This window comes from Athene cunicularia (assembly GCF_003259725.1).
Source record: "Athene cunicularia isolate RWA chromosome 4 unlocalized genomic scaffold, athCun1 chr4_part1, whole genome shotgun sequence".
Taxonomy (NCBI): domain Eukaryota; kingdom Metazoa; phylum Chordata; class Aves; order Strigiformes; family Strigidae; genus Athene; species Athene cunicularia.
This window is the reverse complement of record NW_020799098.1, coordinates 14,025,493-14,049,782: the sequence shown is the minus strand read 5'-3', so window position 1 is coordinate 14,049,782 and position 24,290 is coordinate 14,025,493.

The window sequence follows — 24,290 nt, the reverse complement described above, 5'->3', positions numbered from 1 at the left end:
AAGCCACGATGTGAATTACACGGTGCCATTGCTCTTATGACACTGTACACCACCATTAACAGCAAAATATCCTCAGGTTAAAAAGGTTGGTTTGGTCTAAAATGAGCAGTGAGCATACAATATATGAAAGAGTGGTGTCTTCCTACAAGACCTGGCTTTTGAACACTTTTTCTTTAAGCCAAAGTGACTTCATACTTGACCCATAAGAGCACTGTTGTGTTTAAGGTGTCTTGCTTATGCTTGGCCCTGCATGTAATGAGAGCTCACATGCAGCAGTGGGAACTGTCTGGCACCAGTGTGGAGTGGGGCAGGGCTGCTGGGACTCATCACTCCCCTACGTACACACTCCTGTAAGAACAGAGAGCCAAACTCAGCCCAAAGAAGGAAGGACATGATGACAAACACAGTTCTCATCTTTCCTAAAACCAGATCAGCCTGATCACCCCATCTGTCCAAAAGGACAGCCACACAACCGCCTGTCCATAAGGCAAATTGATCTGGACCAAGCAGAGATGCTTGTTTGTATAATAAATGAGTTTGCATTGATTATACAACTCTGTCCTTCTGTCCCACTTTTACTCACAAGCCAGCACTATAATCCCACACATTACACTCTGTCTTATCAGGCCAACATAATGACACACAGGGCTGGTATGATAAGCACAATACATATATATTCTCTCATACACACAGTTTAACTCTGTGTTTTCAGATTAGTTTGATTTTTCACAGCAGTAACAGCATACACTAAGTACCTTATGCTTTCTGCATTTTTATAATGAGAAATACCAAGTCTAAAAACAACAACTCCAGAACTAGAGAAAGGTGAAGATATGAAATACATCCAGATCCACAAAATTGTTTTGAATTGAATCTGCACACTCTTAACTGAGAGTGAGCTCCATATTTTATGCACTGTAAAGCACCGACCTATTGTTCATGATTACTGACTGGCCTCTAGCAAACAGCACATACTGGTCAGGGAATGCAGCTCACCAGGCTGGGAAAGCCAGGATTTTAAAATTAAATTATAGCAGCTAGTAAAGAAAATATTTCACTGGTTATTTAGTGATTTAATAGACATAACACTCACATGATATTAGAAACCTCTCTATTTATATAATCAATATGTTATAGGTATATATACACTGGATTGGATTCTTCTCCATCCATAGCTGTGTACAGTGTTGCCTTTCATGGATATTGGTAAAATTCCTATTTGTTTCTAAATGAAACATATAAATAAAATACTTTTCATGCAGTTTAATTTTCATTAAATGCTGGTTTACTTGGTACAATACAGGTACAAGCATAGTAACGTGGGCACGCTGCAGCTAAATCAGTGTGTATCATCTCAATTTGTGAAATAACAACAACATGCAAGTCTGAGCATGACAAGAACCAGAACAAACATTCAGTCCATGTTTTGCTTGGGATTGTCAGCATTTTAATATTATGTGGCAGGCAAAACACTACAATGGAAGTGACAACAGATGGGGAAAACATTAATGCTTTCTTAAACTGCAGAACACAACTGGATATTGCAGTTCGATTGTCGCCAGGCTCTACCATGCACGTATTGTCTCACATTCAGCTCATAGGCAAAGCAATGAAAGATAATATTTGAATAGGTTAAAATTATTCATGCTGCAACTGAGAAGCATCACCTGCCTTAATGAGCAGGTATCATCAGCTTTGAGATGTATGTGCAATGGAATCGATGGGGAAGAAATATCAGAGGACTGCACCCAAGTTTAAAGGTATTTTAAATACAGGGGAGAGAGAGATCTCTCAGCTCCTTTTCTGGAATACTTACAGAAAAAGAGCCTTGGGATTAAGAGATATTGCCAAAGCAACAACTGGTCAGTAGAACATTAATTCTAAAATTTCTTCCCAATGTCTGCACTTGCATTCCCAATTGCTATCTCAACACAAGATACATCACACAATATTACAAAAAAGGTTTCTCGTATATGTGATATAATAAAAAATGCAGCTTGTTACTTAAAATCTATAGCAATACATTGCCAGATTTCTCACAATGTTATTTGCAAGGCATGGCAGTTAGGCACAGGAAAGAAACAACAGTCAGAGCCAGCCCTTGTCTGAAAAGTTTGTGGTTCCACAGAGATTAAGACATAAGACACCAGTCAGAGATTCGAGCCTTTATATTAGCACCTTGTTAAAGTACTGGTAGTGTGTGAAGTTTTACAGTGTCTGTTAGCTTCTCAGAAATACTTTATGAAAGTATAATACTCTTTATGAAAGCTTTGAACCTCTGGTGGCAGGTCTAGATTTAAAAATACAATGTGGAAGAAGTCCTGTAGAGAAGAATAAAGGAATAAAACAACCTGGAGAAAAGACTGGAGCCTTTACTAGAGCAAGGGGAGCAAAGTAAGAGAGAAGATCCAATCAGACTCCTGAATGACATGGGGCTATGAGGGCTTCAAGACAAAGATGAGACATTTAAACTGGCTGATGGAAACAAGCAAAAAGAAGAAACAGAATCACAGAATCATCTAGGTTGGAAAGGACCTTGAAGATCATCCAGTCCAACCATTAACCTATCACTGACAGTTCCCAACTACACCAGATCCCTCAGCACTATGTCAGCTCTACTCTGAAACCCCTCCAGGGATGGGGACTCCACCACCTCCCTGGGCAGCTCATTCCAACACCTAACAACCCGTTCTGTAAATTGAGGGCATTACCTCTTGTCCTATTGATACTTGGTTAAAGAGACTCATCCCCAGCTCTCTGCACCCTCCTTTCAGGTAGCTGTAGAGGGCGATGAGGTCTCCCCTCAGCCTCCTCTTCTCCAGACCAAACACCCCCAGTTCCCTCAGCTGCTCCTTGTACAACATGTGCTCCAGACCCTGCACCAGCTTCGTTGCCCTAATAGTGCCAGGTATAGCAGTGTGCTGTGTTTTGTGTGATGGGGAGTGGAGAGAGACAGTTCCTAGTGAGGCAGCAGGAAAGAAGTTACAGCAAGGGAGGAGAGATACCTGAAGGACAGCAGGTATGGTTAACCTCTATTTAAATGAATGGAGGCAAGGAGGAGAAAGACATTCACAGCCAAATCAGGATGTAGAGGAGGAGGAGTCCTTACTTCACGTTATGAGTCTGAGTGACAGGATGGAGCTGTTGTCAGCAGCGACAGACAAAAGTAGCACCAAGAGGATTAAGGACAAGAAATAAGAAGCTTGGTGTCACCAGTGTTAAGCCTGAGCTGCCAGAGAGTCATGTGCTTCCATGCAGCACAGCACTGAATACAGGACACGAGGACAGGTGTGGATTCATGATTCAACAGTGCAAAACTAATTACTGAATAAGTTCAAGAAGCTGTTCAGGGTTAACACATAAAAGAGTGAGTTGAGCACCATACCACAAACTCCTCTCTCTCCTCCAGAACATGTTTTCTCTTTGGCCCAAGCCATGTACCAGCTCTGTGGACTGCCTGGATCCTTCCTGAGTACCTTCAGTTTTTCATTGCCTCTGGCAATGATCCTTTTCCTTATTAGTTTCTGCAATTTATATTTAATGCATGAACACATCTGCAAGACCTTCACTACTGACCAGGAAGGTGGTGCTGTCTTCACATTAGACTCCTATACTTCAGTTTTTTGAGTCTTTCCAGCCCTGTGATTTCTTAGAGCTTCAGTATTTTTGATCTACCAGTTTCTTCTCTTACATTTGTTTATTTTGCAAAATTAGCAAGAATCTTCTCACCCTAGACCTTTACTTTTCTGACCTGAGTTTTTGCACTCCTAGAATTTCAGTCTAAAAAATGTAAAAGCTTTTCTTCGAAAAATATACTGAGTATAATGTTAATAATTCTGCTGTGATCCAACTCCAACTTTTTCTAGCGTGTTTTAACTTAGGCTGCCTGACATAAGCAAGTCTGATTTTGTTTCCTATCATGAGTCTTTTATTTTGCCTTATAATTGAAAATGGATCAGGCACTCAACAGATATATAGGAAAACAAGTTACCTGTACACCATTTTACATATGAAATAAGAAAGTGTCAGTTACAAGAAAATTCACGAACATATTAAAAAAGTTCTAATGCATAGTAGGAAGGTATATTTTAGGATATTCCTATAAGGCAGGTTTTATTAGCTAATAACTGTTGTTGCCTACTTTTTTAAGATAAAAATGTTTTTCAAAAAATTAATGAATGAACAGAAGCAAATACTCAAAAAGATAATTGAGCAAACTTGTTCCTCATTCAGTGAAATATGATTAGTAATATTTCCATGACTTAACCTGCCTTCTGGAAGGGTGCTTTTAAGACATGCAGCATATAACTAGGCATTAGTGAATGTAATCCTGACATTTGCCCCTACAATAAAACTCAAAAGATATCACTGTCCCATTCTTTTCAGGATAACGTGGAAACCTGAATTAATTTCGAATTAACAAGTAATATTACGTTGGGGAATACATTCAAGAAAGCTGTCATTAATCATGTCACTATGGACCAGGTCTAAACAGACACTCCTCCCTTTCAACCACCCAGTAGCAGAGTTTAGGGAAGAAATCTCGTACCTACCTGCAAAGAGCAGCCAACAGAAGAGTTCTTATCACCTTCTGATCGCAGTAGGAACGAAAAAGTTTATGTTGGCAATTTGCATAAAAGTATAGCAGATTTTAATTTCTGTACCAAAAAGAAAGCTGGGTTGAAAGAGTGGGTAATGCCAGACAAGGAGAATAGGGTCAGAAGAACCATATTTTTCTGCCCTACTAGAAAGAGTGGAATACCAACTACCAGGCAGTGTCCCCTATCCAAGATGGAGCAAGCAGCCTCACAGTTTGCATTTAGATTAGCAGCTGCAACAAAAAGCCCTTCAACCAAACCTGAAGCTGTCATCTCCAGAAAGGGTGCAGAAAGTCCACTCACCAACAGCAGAATATAATGTCATTCTAATAATAGAAGTCAAAAGATACTGTCAGCTTAGTAGAGAAGGCTAACTACGTACAGACATGGCAAAATTTGTATTGTTGGTATATTCTGTAAGGCATAACAGTTAACAGGAGTTACTGAGCAATTGTTTCAGAAAGAAAATCTCTGCTGCTTCTTGCCTCCAGGAAGTCAGGTGTACACTCCTGGGGGTACCAGGAATACCCCTGGGAACAGTGTCACAGAATATATGAACTCACCAGTTTTACCTGGTAAGAAGGGCAGATATTCCTAAAGCTCAGCCTAAGACCCCAGGAGACAACATAAGCAGGGATGAGATTGGCACGTGGATGAGCACCAGTTCAAAAACATTAAACCTACTGGAATACCTCCATGCCTCAGTAAAAAGGGATGCAGACAGAGACTATAAATATTTTATATGTAATTGGCTCTACATTTAACAGTAATTGCAGTGGGGAAGAGTAAATTCTAAATCTTGTCATTCTGAACAAGGACTCTCACTGCAGACAGGCACTGATTAATGATACCATTCTCTGAAGTCTGAGCCACAGAGTCCTTCAGACTTCAAGAACATTTTTTAATTAATTTATGTGTCCTTCTCAGTTCACTAGTTCAGTGAACTCACTGTTTCATTGTGTCACATTTGTTTGCCAGAGAAGACTCTAGACCATAACTGGCTGATATTTTTCATGTTTTCTCATTGCACATTGGCAAAACATTTGAAAAAGGTTGGATTTTTGAGCAGAAAATTTATAAGAAGGCAATGGTCAATGTGATCATACATAAAGAAAAATCCAAGCATGCTGGGGAAGTGTATGTCTTTGCCATTGCTGTTTATACTTCTAGGCTATTTGCAGTTCACATTTTTGACCTGATCTGATCATCTGTGTATCACAGTGGTACTGTACAAATGAGAATAAATTGTATTCTCATCAAAAGAAAAAGCCAGCCTTTGACTTCTTGTAGAGATTTTCACAGCTGGAGCATCTTCATTGCTAGGAACATTTATAAATGGATGAAGAACTCCTTCCACATTTTCACTTACTTAACCAGATCCAAAGTGCAGATGATGGCAAGTCCTGATCACTGGAAAAAGCCTTCAAGGTCACTGCTAAGGATGGTCATTGGAAATTAGGATCTCTGGCAAAGAGCCCCAGATAATGCTCAAGCTTACACTTCCTTTAAATCCATGGCAAGTAGATATAAGCAGGAGTACAGTAACCTCAGTTGTCGAACTGCTGGTTTCACTTTTTAAATTAGAGTTTTCATTTTTACTCTTTTTAGGCATGATCTCCCAGACAATCTACATACTTTTATGTCGCTGGATCAAGTCAATCTGTCTGGACTGTCTGCCCATCTCCAGGAAAGGAGGAAGGTGTGATATTGCAAGCAGAAAATCTTGTGCCAGAGATATTTCTTCCCTTGGCATGGATGGGAAATAGTTCACAGTATCATAGAATCCTACAGAAAACACTACATTTTTGCTCAGCACACAGTAAAAAAGCATTATTATTTAGACATTATAAGGTAGATGCATCAGGTTACAGAGGTTACAGCTTCCCAGCACACTCTTGTCTTGTATGGTAGTTCTGCCACTGGAAAATCCCTTTCTCCGCTTCTAAAGACAAAGCTCTTCCTCCTCATCCTGGATGCAGTCAAGCCTGACACTGTATATGTTTGTGAACATGAGGAACAATCCTGATAGATGAAATATTTTTAATTTTGTCTCCCTAGTTTGTGACAGATTAAATGAATAAAAACTCTTAAGACCACCAACAAAAAAATAGCTGGCAGAGAGCAGCAAGACTGGCAACCGGTCATGATTTCTACAAACAAGTGAAAGAGAAAATGTGTCATCAGGAAAACGGATACTGAACCTGGCTAACTATTTTCGTTGTAACTTCAGTGGGGGATGCACTGCGTGTCCCATCTATCTACCAAGCACATCCATGCAGGCTATTAGTGCAATCCAGTCAAACCACAAATTCAGACCCTTGCCATATATTATGGAGACTGCAACCGCAAATCCAGTATCTGCTAGAAGAATGAGCTTTTAAAAAAACTGGGGGGGGTGAGGGGTGATACTGGGAAGAAAATAAGACTAAATGAAAAAGGTTTCATGCAGAAAGAACTAGTAGAGCAGATCCTGTTTGAAATGTCCTGTTTGAGCTCTTGACAGTCAATGTCATTGCTGCCGTATCTCCCAGGAGGATAGCTGGATCCTTCTGCAGGGCTGTTTTAGTGCTTTGCTGGCAGAGGCCTGTCATTTGCAATATTTGGGAATATAAAACTTTTGGTTTTGTTGCTGTAAATACACTTGCCCTTGTCTTCACCCTGTTTTTAGTACCTTCATTTCAGATGCAGACTAACGCCTAACCAGAGAGGCTCAGTCAGGAAGAGAGGCTATGGAGAAGCCTCGATTCCTTGAGAGAGTCCCCAACACCCAGCAGGGATGTCATGTGCCTACAACTCTGTCCTTGTGTTATGTCTGTATATGTAAAGATACATATCAATAGATCTCTCCGTCTGTGGGCATTGCTGGCAGGAAGGCTGGAAGGGCCTCCCGTTGTTCTGGTTTCATGCAAACTGTTGGTGAGGAGCCACAGGGCAGCATCCTCACACTCAGCATGCCTTGCATTTTTCTGTGAGAGTGCTGAAGGACCTTCTTCAGTCAAATCAGCATTTCATTGGTCCCTGTTTCGTTCACATGCAGGGTTGAACATTTATCATCCTTCAGCATGGTGCAAAGAAAGTTCTGTTCTCTCTCATACTGATCCAGTTGTAGCCAGTGGGGTGGAAATAGTGTATTATGGTTGCACCATGAAAAAGACTAGTGAATTAAAAATAGGAAACAGTTTTACACAGTTGGGAGGTGGAGCATGTTTAGGAGAAGAAAAAATGCCATATTAAATGAACAGGGCATCCAACTAGCCCAGTATCTGTTCACTAACAAAGTTTGTCTAAGAGAGAAAAAAAATGTAATGCTCTTGATGATTAGAGAATTACTGATCTCCAGGAAATATTTCCATCTAATCTTCAAGTTGGAATTTTCTCTATTACAGAGAATTTATAACTTTAGAAAGTGGTCTTATGAACTATAAAACTTTCTTGAGGTATTTAAGGATTCTTAAAAACAAGTAACTCCAAGATTTGATTAACTAGATTTTTGTACCCTGCAAAGCATTGAAACTCAGTTTCATACAGCAGTTCTCACATACCTTTTGAAGAATGCTGCAGTACAACGAATTTCTTTAACAGAAAGTGGTGCATTTCTGAACCTAAAGAATCTGAAGAAATGTTATTGTGTCCAGTTTTGGGTCACCTACTCCCAGAAAGATAGATGAGGCATCCCAAAGGAGGGCCCCCAAGGAGAGCTGGGGTGGGGCACCTGCCCTGAGAGGAAGGGCTGAGGGAGCTGGGCTTGTTCAGCCTGAAGAAGAGACAGCTTCAAGAGCAGGCCTCACAGCAGCTTTCAGATTCCTAAACTGCACTGAGATTCAGCTCCATGTTAGTGCAGCTCCTTAGCTTCTGGGTAGCCTGGCACATGACAGTGAACAAGCTCGCTTCTGCTAGCACAGAAACAGAGTACCAACAACTCCTTACTTCCCCTGTGCTTTTATCCCTCTCTCTGTGAAACAGGAACAACACAACTTCTTTTTTCACCTTTGTCTATCTGAGCTGAAAATTCTTTGCCTCTCACTATCAATCCGTGTGGTATCTAAAGCAGCTGATGTCCATTAGGGTTTCTCATCACGATGGCACAAATAGATAGATAGTCAAAATATTGGAGTGCTCAGCTAAATCTGCAGGAGTGTTTTCAGAGGTTGAGGGCTGCCATCTGCAGTTTTTAGCTATGTTTTCAAGGATTAGGATTTCATAAATCAGATGTCACCAGAAGCTATTGTTCTCAGAGACTGCTGCACCACTTGTAAGAAAAAAAATCCAAATTATTTATCATCTGCATAACAGGCATAATCTGTCAGACATCTCCATTTTCAAAGAAAGTGTATTGAGATATGAAGCAGACATTCTTCGGCTGTAACAGTGGACTTCTTAATTTTGCCTTTGGATTTTTTTACTAACACTGTGAGAATCCCATTATGCTCGTGTTAAATTTTCAGGACTCCTTCTTTCATTAATTTATAAATGCTCCTTGATATAGAGGCAGCACTAGCAGAACAGTATTTTGGCAGCATCTCAAACTGTATCTTTGGTTTCATGATGTTTATCTGTATTCTCAGAATAGTCCTTATGCCACCGTGTACATTTTTTATAACATTAAATGGTTCCTAAAAAGGATTTTTTTCCTTTTGGTTCTGTGATGCTACTGGGTTTGATGTTGATCCCTATAAGGATGCAGTACATTAACTTTGCCAGATCTGAAGTACAGTCTTCTTCACTCATTTTTGTAGCTAAGGGAAGGGATTTAGTAAACTTCTCCACTCCTGCCACGCATCCTGAAACTTAACTGTTTCCAGTATGATACAAAAGAAATCATCATGGGGACTTCTTTGTTTGCTGGAATGAATCAGCTTAACCAACAGGATTTGTTTCAGCAAACTCTAATTTGCAGTAGAGATTCTGGTTTGTCAGAACAAGATGTCATGGTAACACGGTTAAATAAACACTCGTATTTCCCTCATCCCTAAACAAGAACCAGTGGCTGTCATTGCGAAGCTTTCTTATGCTTCATTCAGAGAAGCCAAAAAATGCCTCTTCGATGCAATCCAAAAGGCTGCGTTTCCTTGTGCAGCTCCTGACAGCATAACACGTCAGCCCATGCAATGCTGCAGGATGACTGTAGAGAACATGACTGACCTGACCTGAACACAAGGAAGAAATCCTGTGTTTTCAGCGTGCTGTGCTTTGCTGCCAGAGGTACACCAGCAAGATAGTTATATGCTTGCTCGGGAGTGTTTACAGAAGCCATCGTTCCTGCAGAAAAGCTCTAACCCAGTACACAGAGGGGAAACGAGTTCCTGCAGATTTACACTGACCTTGTGGTAGAGCTGCCGCTTCCCCAGCACGCTCACTCCGTTCTGTGTTCTTGGCAGCTGCCTGGATCAGGCACTTCATGTTCTTGAATCAGCTGCATTTCTCAGTCCCCTCACTTGCATACAGACAGGCCTTGCTGGGCTGAAGTTAATATTGCTTGACTGCTTTCTGAGTAAAAAAGAAAAAAATAAACAACTTTTATTTTTAGACTATGGCACAATTTCAGATGATCCTGAACTCATTTCTACATTGACTGACACTTGCTATTAATCCCACAGATCTGTAAAGAAAACAGTTCTAAAAATTGTTTAAAATCCTGTATCTCTGGTAAGAAGGCCCTGGGAGTAAGCTGAAACCCAAGTCAGAAGTAAGAGCTGTTTCTCCCTGATGCTTGCTTGCCTGTCAGCATCACCTCTGCCCACTCCCCCAGAGAAGTCAGGTTTTCTGCAGTGTGGGAGGTGTATCAGATGGTGTCTGTCTACATCAAAGACCAAACAATGCTGTTACACAGAATGTAGAGGTGTTGTGTTTTGCTGCTTTTCATAATTCTTCCTAGAAAACATGCCTTCACAGTAAGAATAAACCTTTTAGAAATGCTCCTTTAATAATGGCTAGTCTTTCTTTGGAAAACCATAACTACTCTATGGTTTTCCTTCACTTAGGAACTTAAGCATCTTTCTAAACAGAGATTGTTTATGCTTAGAAGTTTTCTGGAGTGCTAAGGGAACATTGCAACACATCCAGTCTTCAATATATTTCACTGAGTACAGACCAGCTCTGTCATTTGAAACTATTAGCGTCTGTAGGCCAAGTATCACAGTTAGAAGACAATATATCACACTGGATCTAACAGCCCAAGGCAAGGCTGCAGTAGCTCCATGTCCCCAGGTCCAACCTGTAGTGAGGCTGAAGATGTATTCCTAGTAGGCACACACATACAAAATGCATATGTATGACATATATACATATATACATGCTCAGACACACAGACACACTCCACCTTTCCTCCCCCTTTCTGTTCAAGACTCTCCCCTCTTCTCTCAAGGCTCTTTCTCCACTGGCAAACCACATCACTGGTAACCTTCACTGCCCAAGTGTCTGTGCACAACTTGATAATCTATTTCTTTTCCCAAAACTGGAGAAATTAATTTCAATGCCGGTTGCCACAAAATGTCAAAAAGAGTCGTTACATTTGACTACCTCTATTTTTTCTGAAATTATTAATGCTGCTTTACAATTTATTTTTTATTAATGATACATAGGGGCAGACTTGTTTTCTACTACTTAAATGTAAACAACCAGTAAGTAAAGCATTTACCTATTTTTAGGTTTTAGAAGAGACAAGTCATACTGCATTTTTAGACTTTGAACATATGCCTGAAGCAAGCCATTATCACATACTGGTTTCCTCAAAAGTGGGGCTTTTGTGACTGTAGTGTGCATCCATCAGTCCCTCTCATACTTTGTGAGCCCCTGTCTAATATCAGTCAGACAGAGAATTGTAGTCTCAAAGATAACTGGGTTCCGACAAGTTTCACCAGTTTTCATGAAACCTGTAGGAACATAACTGTCTTTGAGGGAGAGGAAAACAGCCTAAATTAGTGTCCCTCAAGGAAAGGCCCCAGTATAAACTCAGAAGTCTTCTCTTCTGTTTGCCCTGCCAAAAGCCAAACATCAGCACAGCTCCACGCTGGACACAGCTATACTTAAGTAATGTATAAGAGAGGCTTTGTGTGGAAATTATGGTTAGCTATTAAGTAATTGTTACTGGAGTCATTACAGGTGTGAAGAATGTCACAGGGGACACAGCAGGAGAATCCCAATATAGTGAGAGGAATGTAGAAAGAGTACACAAAGCTTTAGAAATCAGCCTTATTATGTAATTTTTATGTATTATGTAAACATTAATGTAATAAGTTGTGCTTCCAAGACTTTAGTGTAGAAAGTATCTCTCCTTTTTCTTAAAGAGACTAGGACCTCAGTCTTGCCATTTGAGGACACTTCTAATATCTGAATTTCCACTTCACTATGAAAAAATGGCTGTCTGAGCTGGGATGCCTCATGTAAAAAAAGAAAAAAATAGCACTTTTCATGAACAAGCTTGCCTAGTGTGCCTTCCTTCATTGCTTCTCATCTTTAAATACTGAACTCGCTTACTGAAGTTAGTAACATGCACAGGTGTGCTGCTGTAGAGCTTCTGGCAAACAAACATTAACCCAGTTTCAAAGGTCCTTTGGTACACATAAAAAAATTAATACATTGACTTTATCTAGAGTGTTTCTCATGTGTGCACAAAAAGCATTCTGTACTAAAATTAAAATCGTGTGCTGGTTCATGACTACGTAGAAGTTACTGCTTCTGCACTGCTGTGAATGAACAGCAGAAATCCTGTACACAGAGTTTGGTTAAGAACCATTGGGATGCTCTTTGAAATTACTAAGATGTCAGTTATGAAACAACATTTATGCAAAAAATAGAAAGGAAAACAAGACTTGCAAAGCTCAGGAAAATGGGTTTATTAGCAAGTGCTTATTTATGCACTGACTAATGTGAGATGTCACTTGTACAGAACCGAATGTGTCTCCACAGCCTCCAGCACTGGAGGCCCATAGGTGCTGTCCAGACAGTTACAGTCTTTCCCTTAGATCACAAAATACTCTCTTTAAACTATGTTGATATTTTTTGCAATGCACAGTCCAAAATTATAGCTTCACCTTTCCTAGAGTGTTGTGTCATTTTCCTGAACTCATCACTCTTTGGAAATTTGCTGTCTCTACTCTTTGCTTTCTTCATTCTCCCATTTCTTGTCACTATAAGAGAATAAAAAGGAGACCACAGGTACAGAATGGATGATCGTGTCCTGGGGCAGTTACAACACAAACTGCTGTTATAAGCTGCAATCTCATGTTTTGGAGGCAAGATGATCTAGATGTACTATAACCAGATACTTTGGACTGCCAATAAAGGGAAACTCTGAAAAAGGCAAAATCCTTGGATGTATTAATTACAGTATTTCCAGCAGAGACAGGAAAATATTGATGTTACTGTGTGAAGTGTTTCTGCTGTCTTCTCTAGGGCAATGTGTATTGTTCCAATTATTCATACTCAAGAGGGACACTAATTGAAAGATGGCCAGGATGACCCTGAATTTGGAGACCCTATCAAATAAGGGTGGCTTGGCTTATTTAATCCAGCAAAGCAGCATTGGGAATTGATTTGATCATTGATTACAAACACATCATTGCATTGCTATGGAAGGAAAATTCTGTCAAAGTGAGAGAACAATTTGTCACTAATAATTATAGGCTTATAATAAATAGCTTTAGGGTAGAAAATTAGAAAAAAGCTCTGAATAAGAAGTAAACTGAGCTTCTGAAATAGCCTTCCAGCGGCAACAGAGGATGCAAAAAAGATGTCAGGGAATAGCAAGGGTGGGTGGGAGTTCCCCACATGACCCATAAGGGCAGAGCCGTCGCCAACCTGGGAGCAGGACATCTGGGGCACTAGGGCAGCCCTAGCCCCAGGCAGCAGGCACCTCCCTGGGGATAGGCACAGCCCAAGGCCAGTCCAAGCCATCAGCTCATGGATGAGCCTGGCTCAGGAGGGCTCATGGCTGGGCAAGGGAGCTGGAAACCAGCATCTGCTGCATCACTGGGGAAGGGACTGACGGCCCTAGCTGGGAGCTGAAATGGGGTCCTGGGCAGTGGTCAGGGTGGAGGGAGGCTCTGGGGGGGCTGGGGACAGACTATCAGGCCTCTTGATGCCCTCAGGCCCTAGCTGTTATTAAATTGGATTTTGAAAGTCATTAATTATACTGTGTCTGTAATAGTAAAGGACAATAATTGATGCACACAGGGTCATTTCTGGTCCTATATTCCTATGCAGTATGAAGAAATGGAGCATGAAAAAAGACTCCCAGAGTGAATTCTTCCCAAAATCAATAGAAAAGACTCAATAGCAGCTAGATCAGACAACTTAGAAGAAAAGCAGGCAAAAAATGGTGCCCAAAGTCCTATTTTCTGCTTTCAGAGTGAGTCGTTCAAATGTCAAAGACATCTGACAGGCATTTGTCAGTGCTGAGCATGGTCGCTAGACTACACCTCAAGGACACAGACCACAGTCAGAGATGAGGTATAACATCTGCTTGCCTTCATAGAACTTCCAAAGTCTACTAGTCTTCTTGATGCAGAGGAGCAGTCATCTTCTGTTGATTCAACTCTAAATCTGCCTGTGGACATTAAAATATCAGAATCTAGTGATGTGTAAATAAATTTCTCAACAGCTCAAATGATGCTATGCCAGTTTTAGCACAGTCCCTGTCTGGAAGGTCCAATATCAGCAGAAAACCTTCCTTGGCACAGTTCATTCACTCTACTGGAACTGTATGAGGGCCCTTGGTACTCCTCACCTGACATGGTTATTTTGGTCCATATTGTTCAGGTAGATAATATGAATGAAAAAGAGGACAGGAAATCTACTGGCTAGCGAAATCCTGTGAAAATATTAATGAGAAATTAATGAGCTGAATGTCCTAAGGGCATATATGGTGGCTCGTGCAAATGTTTGCTCAAAAGCCATTTGTTCTACCGCTCCACTCTTTGCAAACTATAACAAAAGATTCAAAATTATTTGTCATTATGACTCTAGAGGTTCACAGCACAAGTATAAAACTATGACTGGCAAACCCCCCTCTGTTAAGCACACTTCTACTCTCCTGTGAAGGTACCTGATTCTCCACATACCCAACACTGCAATGTATTTGGCCAAGTCAGGCCTGTCACTGTCTTCCCAGTGCAGAGTCCTTCAAAGACCAATGTGCTAAATAGTGGCTTTTAGGCACTGAAGTTAATGGCTGAGAACATATCATATCTATATACTCACTGTTCTACATCGAGAGAACCAGCATCTGAATGATTTAACAATTCCATCTGCCAGAAATATTTTTAAACCATAAAACCTCAGTGTTCCTGGAAAATTAAAAAATCAAAGCTTTTAGCACATAATTTGCTGTGGTATATTGGGATTTATAAAGTGGATGATTTAAGAAGTTGTTTAAAATCAATACTGAGTGTCAGAGATTATGGGTGTTACATTATATCTGAATGTGCTGCCTGTGGAATTTGAACTGAAGAGTAGTGGGGAGAATGTGCTCTTAGTTGCTTTCCTACATGTGTGTAAGGGCTTGGTACGACATAAGGATGCAAGAATGGATGTTTCCAGGACACACTAACTGCTGATGCAAAGCCAGATGAAAGTTTGTCCTTTGAATAATTTAGTCTCGATACTAAGAGTGAATTACTCTAAGTTCCGTAAATGCTTGTGGCATGATTCTGTCATAAGGCTCTGAGGTAGGTGTCCTCTGGGCTTCTTTTTTTTAAGTGAGTTCACTGGAAATATACTTTAACTATTCAAATCTGAGTTGTATTAAAATATAGGCTGGTTGCATTGTTACATAGGTATTAACAAACATTTATTTATAGCTCAGATGTGGTCATCAACTTAGTAAGAACATACGGTGTTATTTATAATACCCTTTTGAATGAAATGGTCAGGTATATGTACATGCATGTGCTTTGTGTCTGTGCATGCAATTAATATATAGTTTGTGAAAGGATAAATAGTGTGTTGCTAGAATTTGGTATCTATTGTGGGTTAACTAGTTATACTAGATGACCCCACACTGACCAGAGAAGGTTGGACTAGACCATCTTCAGAGGTCCCATCTAACCTTAAATATTCTGCTATTCTGTGATATTTTATTCAAGTATTATGTACCGAATGGAATATATTTGCTATCAGTCATTTGCTATTTCAAATATCATTAAAATCTTGGAAGCAGAATAGCTGATATACAATGTGAATACACATTAACAAAGTAGCTATATATATGCATTCCCATTTCAAAGCACATTGTATGTCTGTTCAGTTTTGTCCACCTGCATCTCTCATCGTTTGACTATTCATCTGCATATCCTCAGCACCGTCCCTTCACCGTCCCTTCCCTAACTGTCTGTGCACACCCACAGCAACATGCTGCCCTCTGAATTCCAATTCATGAGCAATTCACATACGGGAACATGATCATAGTGTTGCCTTGAAATGAATGTGGCCCCACACATTGAGATGTAGGACTTTTCTTCTTCCAGCAGAGAGCTTGTCCAACTGTCCTTCAGCAACTCAAAACAGTCACGCTAGCAGGTGTGAGGAGCCAGAAAGGTGACCTGGTAGAGAAAAAAAATACCAACAGAAGAAAACACCTGCTGGCCTGGGAACTACGTGTGTGAACAAGAACAACCTTGATGGTGCAGCTGACATCTTGAAGTACAGCTGGGTAAGTAGAAAACAGAGATATTCTGAGCTACCATTGGTAAGCACAAAAAAGAACTGTAACAACAATAGGTATGTCTCTTTTAACTGTTTCTCATTACCAGGATTAACTGAATTTCTGTCTGTTCTCTCCCTGTTCTCTAGAGGAAGTTGTTATGAGCAGAGTGAATGACATTCATATGTGCCAAATGACAGCACAGGACTGCTCACCATGTAAACTTTCTAAAGCAGGGATCGAGTGAGAACCAAAGGGTGAAAAACAAAGGCTCTCTTTCTCTGAATAGGAATTAGTTTAACCTGTAGGAGAAAAACCCAAAACAACAAAAAACAACTACACAAGCAACTACAGTTCAGTATACTGTATTTTTTAGAGGATACATAAGGATAAACCTGTGAGAAGGCATTATTGGCGCATGTATCTCCTGGCTCTTGAAATCAGTAGACCAATTTTTTATTAATTCCATTTAAAAGTAATTGTTACCATTACTATCATGCATTTCTCTCAATAAGCCGGTGATTCTGCATGGTTTTGCCATGACAGAAGTGAAGATGTGACGATCTACAGGAAGAGCTCTTTGTCACAAACTCAGTCATTTCGATAATTTTTCCTTTTTAAAGGCTCTGTGAAAGTTAGTCATTATATATGATCCAGAAATTCTACAAGAAATTGGATCATTATCAACTATATTTAGTAATCCACTTTTAAAGCATGAAGAACTCCACCATTAAAGAAAATCAGTCTATCATAACATCTGAACACAGACAAATAAAGCTAAGAAGCCCATGTGACATTTCACAGCTGTACTTAATTTTTGTTCTGTCACTCAGCATTGCATTTTTGCATGTACATTAGAGCCGTCTGAAACAGGAAAAGGTTTATATTTGTCCTGTCTAGAAACTAATACACTTGTAGATCTTTGAACTATATAGACCTAAAGTTATTGGAAAGACTCTTACTAAATATATTGGGCTGTGGGTAGTATATTAGAACTATTTCCTATGCAATAGGAAGACATTCCTTACATTTAACACACTGAATCCCCCAAGTATAGTCATTTAAGAAATTGGTTACAAATGGAGTTAATCTCACTTGAGCTTCTCAGTTAAGAATCTCTGATTCCTTTTTCATTGGGGTCATCTTGGCAGACTGTACTTAAAAATCAAGCTCAGAGAAGAGTGGAAAACAATGGTCTCTGAAGGCTACTTAAATAGTTCAGAATCAGATTTTTCAGTATATGGGAAATGATATGAACCTGACTGTAGTTCATTTCAAGTCTGTCCTCATAAATGTTGCACAATTAAAGAGTTCCGTTTGCCAGACTGAGTAATTCACCATGTAAATGAATATCTTGGTGATTTACATATTGGAGTTGAGACAGTCCCTCTTCCAGAGCTCGAAGTAAAGCTTTTTGGATTACATCTTTTTCTGGATACATCATCACATCTTCTGATGCAAATTGTTCTTCTCCACACACATTTCAGTAGTTCCCTGTAGTTAGAGGAGTTATTCTGTGTCACTACTGTTTTTCCAAAGTCTTTTGCCTCTTTTTGTTCCTCTTGCCTACCAGGCTTCTTTCTAATTTGCATATGTCAGTCTTTGTCCACCTCATTTGCTTAATTAAGAGTACAGTTCTGCTCTACAAATGAGAACAAAACCCAGCTCCTAAAGAGCTTGTTAATGTAGAATGGAGAAACCGTGTAATGATTCTAATTCTTGGAAAGCAATCTAATCTCCAGTACAAGATTAATACTAATGTTAGGAGGAAGAACCTTCTCATGCCTCAAGATACAAGAAATATTCCTTATGTTACTAACTATACTACAGGAACCTTAACAATATACAAGCTACCATCAGAAGGCTGAAGATCAACACTTCCAGACTTGGGTACCTCGAGGTAAATACTTTAAACTGCTTCTATTACAGATCTGACTTTTATGGTGTTACCCACATACATACACATGCACCCCCTCCTTAATGGAGGTGAAGGAACATGCACATATTCACTACACCTGGAAAGAAGGCAACCTCATTTAAAGGCTTTTCTTAACACGCTCAGCTTTGACAATTTTAGTTTGTGTTCAAGCTGATAAAAATAAGAGCACACCGAATCCAAGCAAGTATACTGAAAGGCACAGAAGAGCTACTGCATCCCGGAGAGCTTACGGTGTGCAGTGTCACATGGCAGTCAAAACTATTATGGCTCTTTACCAGTGGCATTAGTTGTATGAACAGGGAGCAGAGACTAAGTCACCAGCGAAACGTGACAACTATAAATGTAGTGGCCAATTATCAGCTGATAAGCCAATATGTAGGAAAGAGCACCACAACTCAAATAAAATGCTGATATCAAATCTGAATCCCATATATGGCATCAAGAGCATCATTGAATGAAGGACACTGCCTAACCCTCAGGGCTATCCCAGGTACATGAATGACAGTTGATGGCCAGTGCATTTTTAGAAAGTCTGTCTTTGGCCATAATACTCTGAATTCTTTTTTTGAAATAGCTAAAACTCTTTGTATGACAAGAAATTTCAAGGATTTTTATTTGTCTCTTATATACTTCCACATTTCTCCTCACATTGGTAACAGCACTGTAACCAAATATTACAGCCTTTCTTGTCAGACTCAATCAACAATGAGCATTTAGAAAGGAATATGTTTTGTTTGTAGCTGTGTCTCACTACAGACAGTGTATAATATATCTCCGGGAAGAACAAAAGCTTGTCTGTTTTAAAAGTTATGTATTCCTTTTGTTGTTAGGAGTAACAAACTCAGGTATGGCTTCTCCTGTGTGTGGCAGTAGATGTGGAAACATTGCTAACACCAGAGTTATCTACATCATAGCAGTCATCATAACAAATGTATCATGTGTTCTATTACATGATAACTCTGTTTTGTAATCCCAGATGGAATAAAGATCCTTTTTTTATGCCATTTAAGCTTATTAGGAAGAGGGGTGCTTTAATAGCTCAACAATTTTGGCAGTTCTAAATTGCCTCATTTAATTTGGTTTAGGCTGTTGTGAAATACAGAGGTCTTAATATATATGGTTTCCCAAGCCTCCATTACAAAAGATCTCATCTATTTCAGTCAGATTAATTTTCAACAGTGTAAAATAGAGTAGCCCATAACCTGTATCTTGTTGCAGACACCAGTCAAAGATATACTCCCAAACAGATAGAAGTTCCACAATACATTAAAGTAATATTTCGCCTGGGAGAATTTACACCTGCTTCCAGGTGGTGTATACTTTACGCATTTAATCCGGAAAACAATTGTTTTTCTTCTTACTTAAGGCAATTACAGATAGTATTCTAAGGTATAGATCATCTTAAGCGTTATCTTTGTAAGCTACTGAATTCAGGGAAGGAATTCGACTGGAAGTTATCCTGCAGCAAAGAATTCCACGGGTTAATTATACAACACTCCTTCTATCACTTCTAAATAAATTACCTCTTAATTTCATTGACTGTTCCCTTAAGAGGGTGAAAAGGATCTAATTGCCTCCCTGTGGACACTGGTAAGAGCCTATCCTCTGACATTCACTTTTATACTCCTGTGTTGTATTTTTTATGTGATTTAACTTCACGATGTATCAGAATGCCTGCCTTCTCCCTAGTTGTTAATTATTTTGTCATCTTCTCAGATTATTTCTGATACATTTCCTGACAAGATGTCCAAAATAGAATGCTATATTACTAGCAGAAAACACAGACTGGGCTGATACAACAGTTGTGGGGTTTTTTTCTTTTTTTTCAAAATTTTCCATATCCTTTTCCTTGATGTAGCTGAGAGTATTAGAGATATATCTTCATGTTTTTGTCAATGCTAGTGACAAAAAGCACTTTTGTTGAGGTAGAATTTGGTGTAACAAGGTCTGTCCTTGTACTACTAACAGCTCCAGGTAAACCTGTATTGATTCAAACATAAAGAGGGATGTAGTTTCTGGAGAAGAGAAACCAACAACAGTGTTTTAACAGATAACCCTGTATTTCAGAGCATCTGGGATCAACATTGTATATCTTGGAGAAGAGCACAGAACTATGGCCTTTCCAAAAAGGTCCATATATGATCCTCAACCTAAAGTCTCAACAGCCTTTACTTTTTATTGGCTTTTTAGGGCTCCCACAGATCCTGGCAACACACAGAGGGATTCTGCAGCTACTTTCTACTGCTGGGATACATGAAGTACCCAAGTCGTTACTATTCCAATTGTCTCATGACACTCAAGCTTTCCCTCAGGTTTTCCCTTGGCTTTCTGACAAAACTAAGAATGTGTAAAAGAGAGAAATAACCAAGGTTTAGCTCTGTAACAGCTGAAGCTAATCTAAAACTGTATTGCTGAGTTTGCAACCTTCTTCTCACACATTCCCTATCCTTCGCACCAAGCCCTGAGTTCATTTAACAGTCCCATGAAACAGGCCAGGGTTCATTTAATTGAAAACCAACCTAGCAAAAAATCTCATTTCATGAAAATGAAATCTCTCATCTAGGAATGGGAACATGCGAGTGCCAGTATCTAAAAAAGGGGTGTGGGAATAAGCTGGGGCCAGGGGAAATGACAAGTGCAGGATTGTAGAAACACAGAAAGAGATTCTCTTAAACTGCAGGGAACTCAATCTTCACCTATCTGGAACAAATTCTGACCCTACAAAAGTCAGTGAAAACAGAATTTCACCCTAATTCTTAGTATGTTTTCATTTTTAGATATTGAATTACCATGTTGCTATAATATTTATATGAAGATAGTAACTCAAACTATTGTATTTTTTTAGCTTTCAGTGTATTTCAGGGTATCAGTGTCAGAAAATATTCATCACAGTCTTTTTTCATTGATTCAGTGATCAGCATTCTGACACTGATCCCACATGAGTCTGGCTGGAATCAATATTCAGTGTTTCTTAGGGCACAAAACAAAGTATTATCTTGTTGGTATTTATAAGAAATATTTTATCTAAAGCACCTATTTATTGACATGTGGTATTCTAATGTCTTGTCATAATAGCAACAGATAGGATGTGTAACATTAATTCTCATTTCAAACTTACTGTTCCATTTCTGTTCGACTATCTGGGAGCAGTTTTCACCATTTAGACCTCAAGACATGGAGATGAACCAGCTGCAGCCTGGGGGGGAAAAAAACCCAAAAACAACCAACAAAAAAAAACAACAAAAAACCCCACTGACATCACAAAGAAGTATTTTATTTAACATTCCTTTTAGAAAAGCTGATGGCTACTCAGCATCAGACAAAACTTGTGTATAAATGCAATGCTATGCTAAGTGATGTGGAAATACCAAAAGACTGTGAAATACTCTCTAGGGAATTGTTAACATGTGCCTGAGGCTATACTGCTGAGTTGCAAATTTAAGGGGCCTGTTTTCATCAGTATTCAAGTCATATTTATTAGTGAGCAAAGAAGAACAGTAAATAAAACTAAAAAGTGTTAAAAGTTGCTACGAATTTTAGAAATTCCATGTGCTGAGCTATGCAACAGCATGATATTTAATTTTTCGTTACTTTCTTAGCTAATGGTCTGAAGTCCACACACCTTCCTCACACAGTGTTGTCATTTATGTGTATTGTTATCTTAATGCTGGCTCAGAGCCTTAAGCATAACATCAGTATTCAACTCTTAAATATGTGAACAACATCTTTGATATCACTGCCTAATAGTAAATATCTACACGCTTGCTGAACTGAGGCTGTAGCCTTCTGGCATAAAAATTGATCATTGCATATTTTACAAGGCACTATATCTATCTGTGATCAACTAAGTAAATAACATTTGAGCATACTCCAAAGCAACTTAATATGGTATCCATGTCATCACTATGCAATTAATGCTATGAAGATGAAGCACATACTCTAGCAGGTGGCACATTCACACTCCTGAAAAAGACATAGGGAAACTTGGCTTTCTAAAATACTCAGAAATGTCTTAATGTGTGCCAAGCACAAGCCCAGGGGTGGCAGACTTTTCTGGCAGATTTAGTATGGTAGAACAAAGCAGTTAGCACTTGCTGCCACCCTTCTGTCAAAGACTTCTATCTCCACAGGTATGCCAATGTAAACTGGCATTGGCAGATAGATGCCCATGTAGACATTCAAGAGAAGAGCTGCACAACAGCTGGGAGCAATAACTTCAACTATTCCAAATAAATATTCCACCAGATGCAAGTCCGTTATGATTCCCTAAGAGGCTGAGCACTTGCAGCTTGAGCTGGCTGGAAATCTCCACTCAAAAAAAGCCCCAAGACTCTGCTAAAGTGTGAGGGTGGTTGTGGAAACATGAAAAAATTGCCAAGACTTGCTAACCAAGTTAATAAAATCTAAGTCAAGTCTTTGCAGAGGGAAAGGTAACAATTCAACAGTTCCATCCCCCACTATGAGCTGAAAAAGCAGTAACTGCAGGAGCACTGCACTGAGTCTTACCAGTCTACTTCAGACTTTGACTTCTATCCTCTTAAGTATTTGAGACACCTGAACAAAAAATATCTAAATCACTTCCAAAAGTCTAACTCCACATTTTTTTACAGGAGTCTCTGCAGGCATACTTGCTACTTCCAAGCCTAGGCCATTATTTGGATATTTCTGGGAAGTTAACGAATAAGATATCTATAATAGATTTATAATAAATTATAATAGAAATATAATAAATTAGTTATGTATTTTTCAAGTCATTATCAAATTACACTAAAAATCTTACAACGTGAGCAGAGGTCACTGCTTTAAGAGACTACAAAGGCAACCCTTGCAAGGAGAGAAAATATCTCCCATAAACTAATATAGTTGAAAAAATGTAAACATGATTCTGGGCATGTAAGATTTTGTTCAAGTATGTAAGAGATAATACAGCTTTGGTGCACAAAAACATATTATGGCAAATGTAGAATCTTTATTTTGTCTTCAGCATGAAATATTGACATAATAAATACATACAGATTCATTTATTTCTGGAAAATCCGAACAGGTGAAGGAAAAAAATCTGGTTTCATATGGATAATTTTCTTTTTACTGGGCACATGGCAATCATTCAAGGAAAATGTAACTCTATGAAGCCACACACTGGACAGGGGAAAAACCCAAATCCGTTTAAGTGCACAAGTGAAAACAGCACAGAAACCTCTTAGAGTAATCGCAGCAGTTGTATGCTACCCTCAACACTCCTTAAGCAGCATGGCTACACAAGCCAACTCAAGACAGCTGCTTGGGAAATTTCAGCATCCTTCCATCCTGAAATGCCAACACCTGACTGCATGAGAGCCTCTATATCCCTCTACTGCAACACTGATTCTTTCTGCCTTTGAGAATCTAAAGCTTTATTTCTCTTTTTTTGTTTCCCCTGACCCATTCTCCCAACCCCCAAAGGAGAATCCCACAGGGCTTCCCGTGCCCGTTTTATGGGTCAACTGGTTAAGAACACACCAGAAGCATTGCTGTTACTGTATACTGTAGTCACATGTTGTGCAAGGCAGTCCTGTCATACCCATCTACCCTGATGCGTTTTTCCCGTTTCACATGAATAAAATAACTGACTTTAAGAATGAAACAAGTTAAAGACACAAAAGCACAAATAAGCACCCATTTCAGGAGTTCCTGCCAACTAGATATATATACTTTGTTTTATCACGCAGAACTGATGGTATACTCATGATTTATATTAAGAGCACTGGAAGGAGAGAATAATACAATTTATCCAAAGTCATAGAGGGGACGAGAAAGATAGTATGTGTTTCTCCTTAGAGCTTGCTGTCCAGGTTAACTTAAGCAGGCATCCAACTTGGCCTCAGGGGACAACTCTGAGATAAACTTGCAGTTTGTAAAGCACCTCAGCAATATCTGGAGTTGAATGGCATAAAACTATGGGACTATGCCCCAGACATTAATAACTGTAATCACGTTTAAGGGATGAGTTTAATCTTTGTGACGGATGCACCTGACCTCCCCTTAACCAAGCTGGCAGTAGGTTGGTACAGGCTCCAAAGTTCTCTCAATAACTGAAGACACACACCCGGTGTCCCAATCGCTATCATGGCGC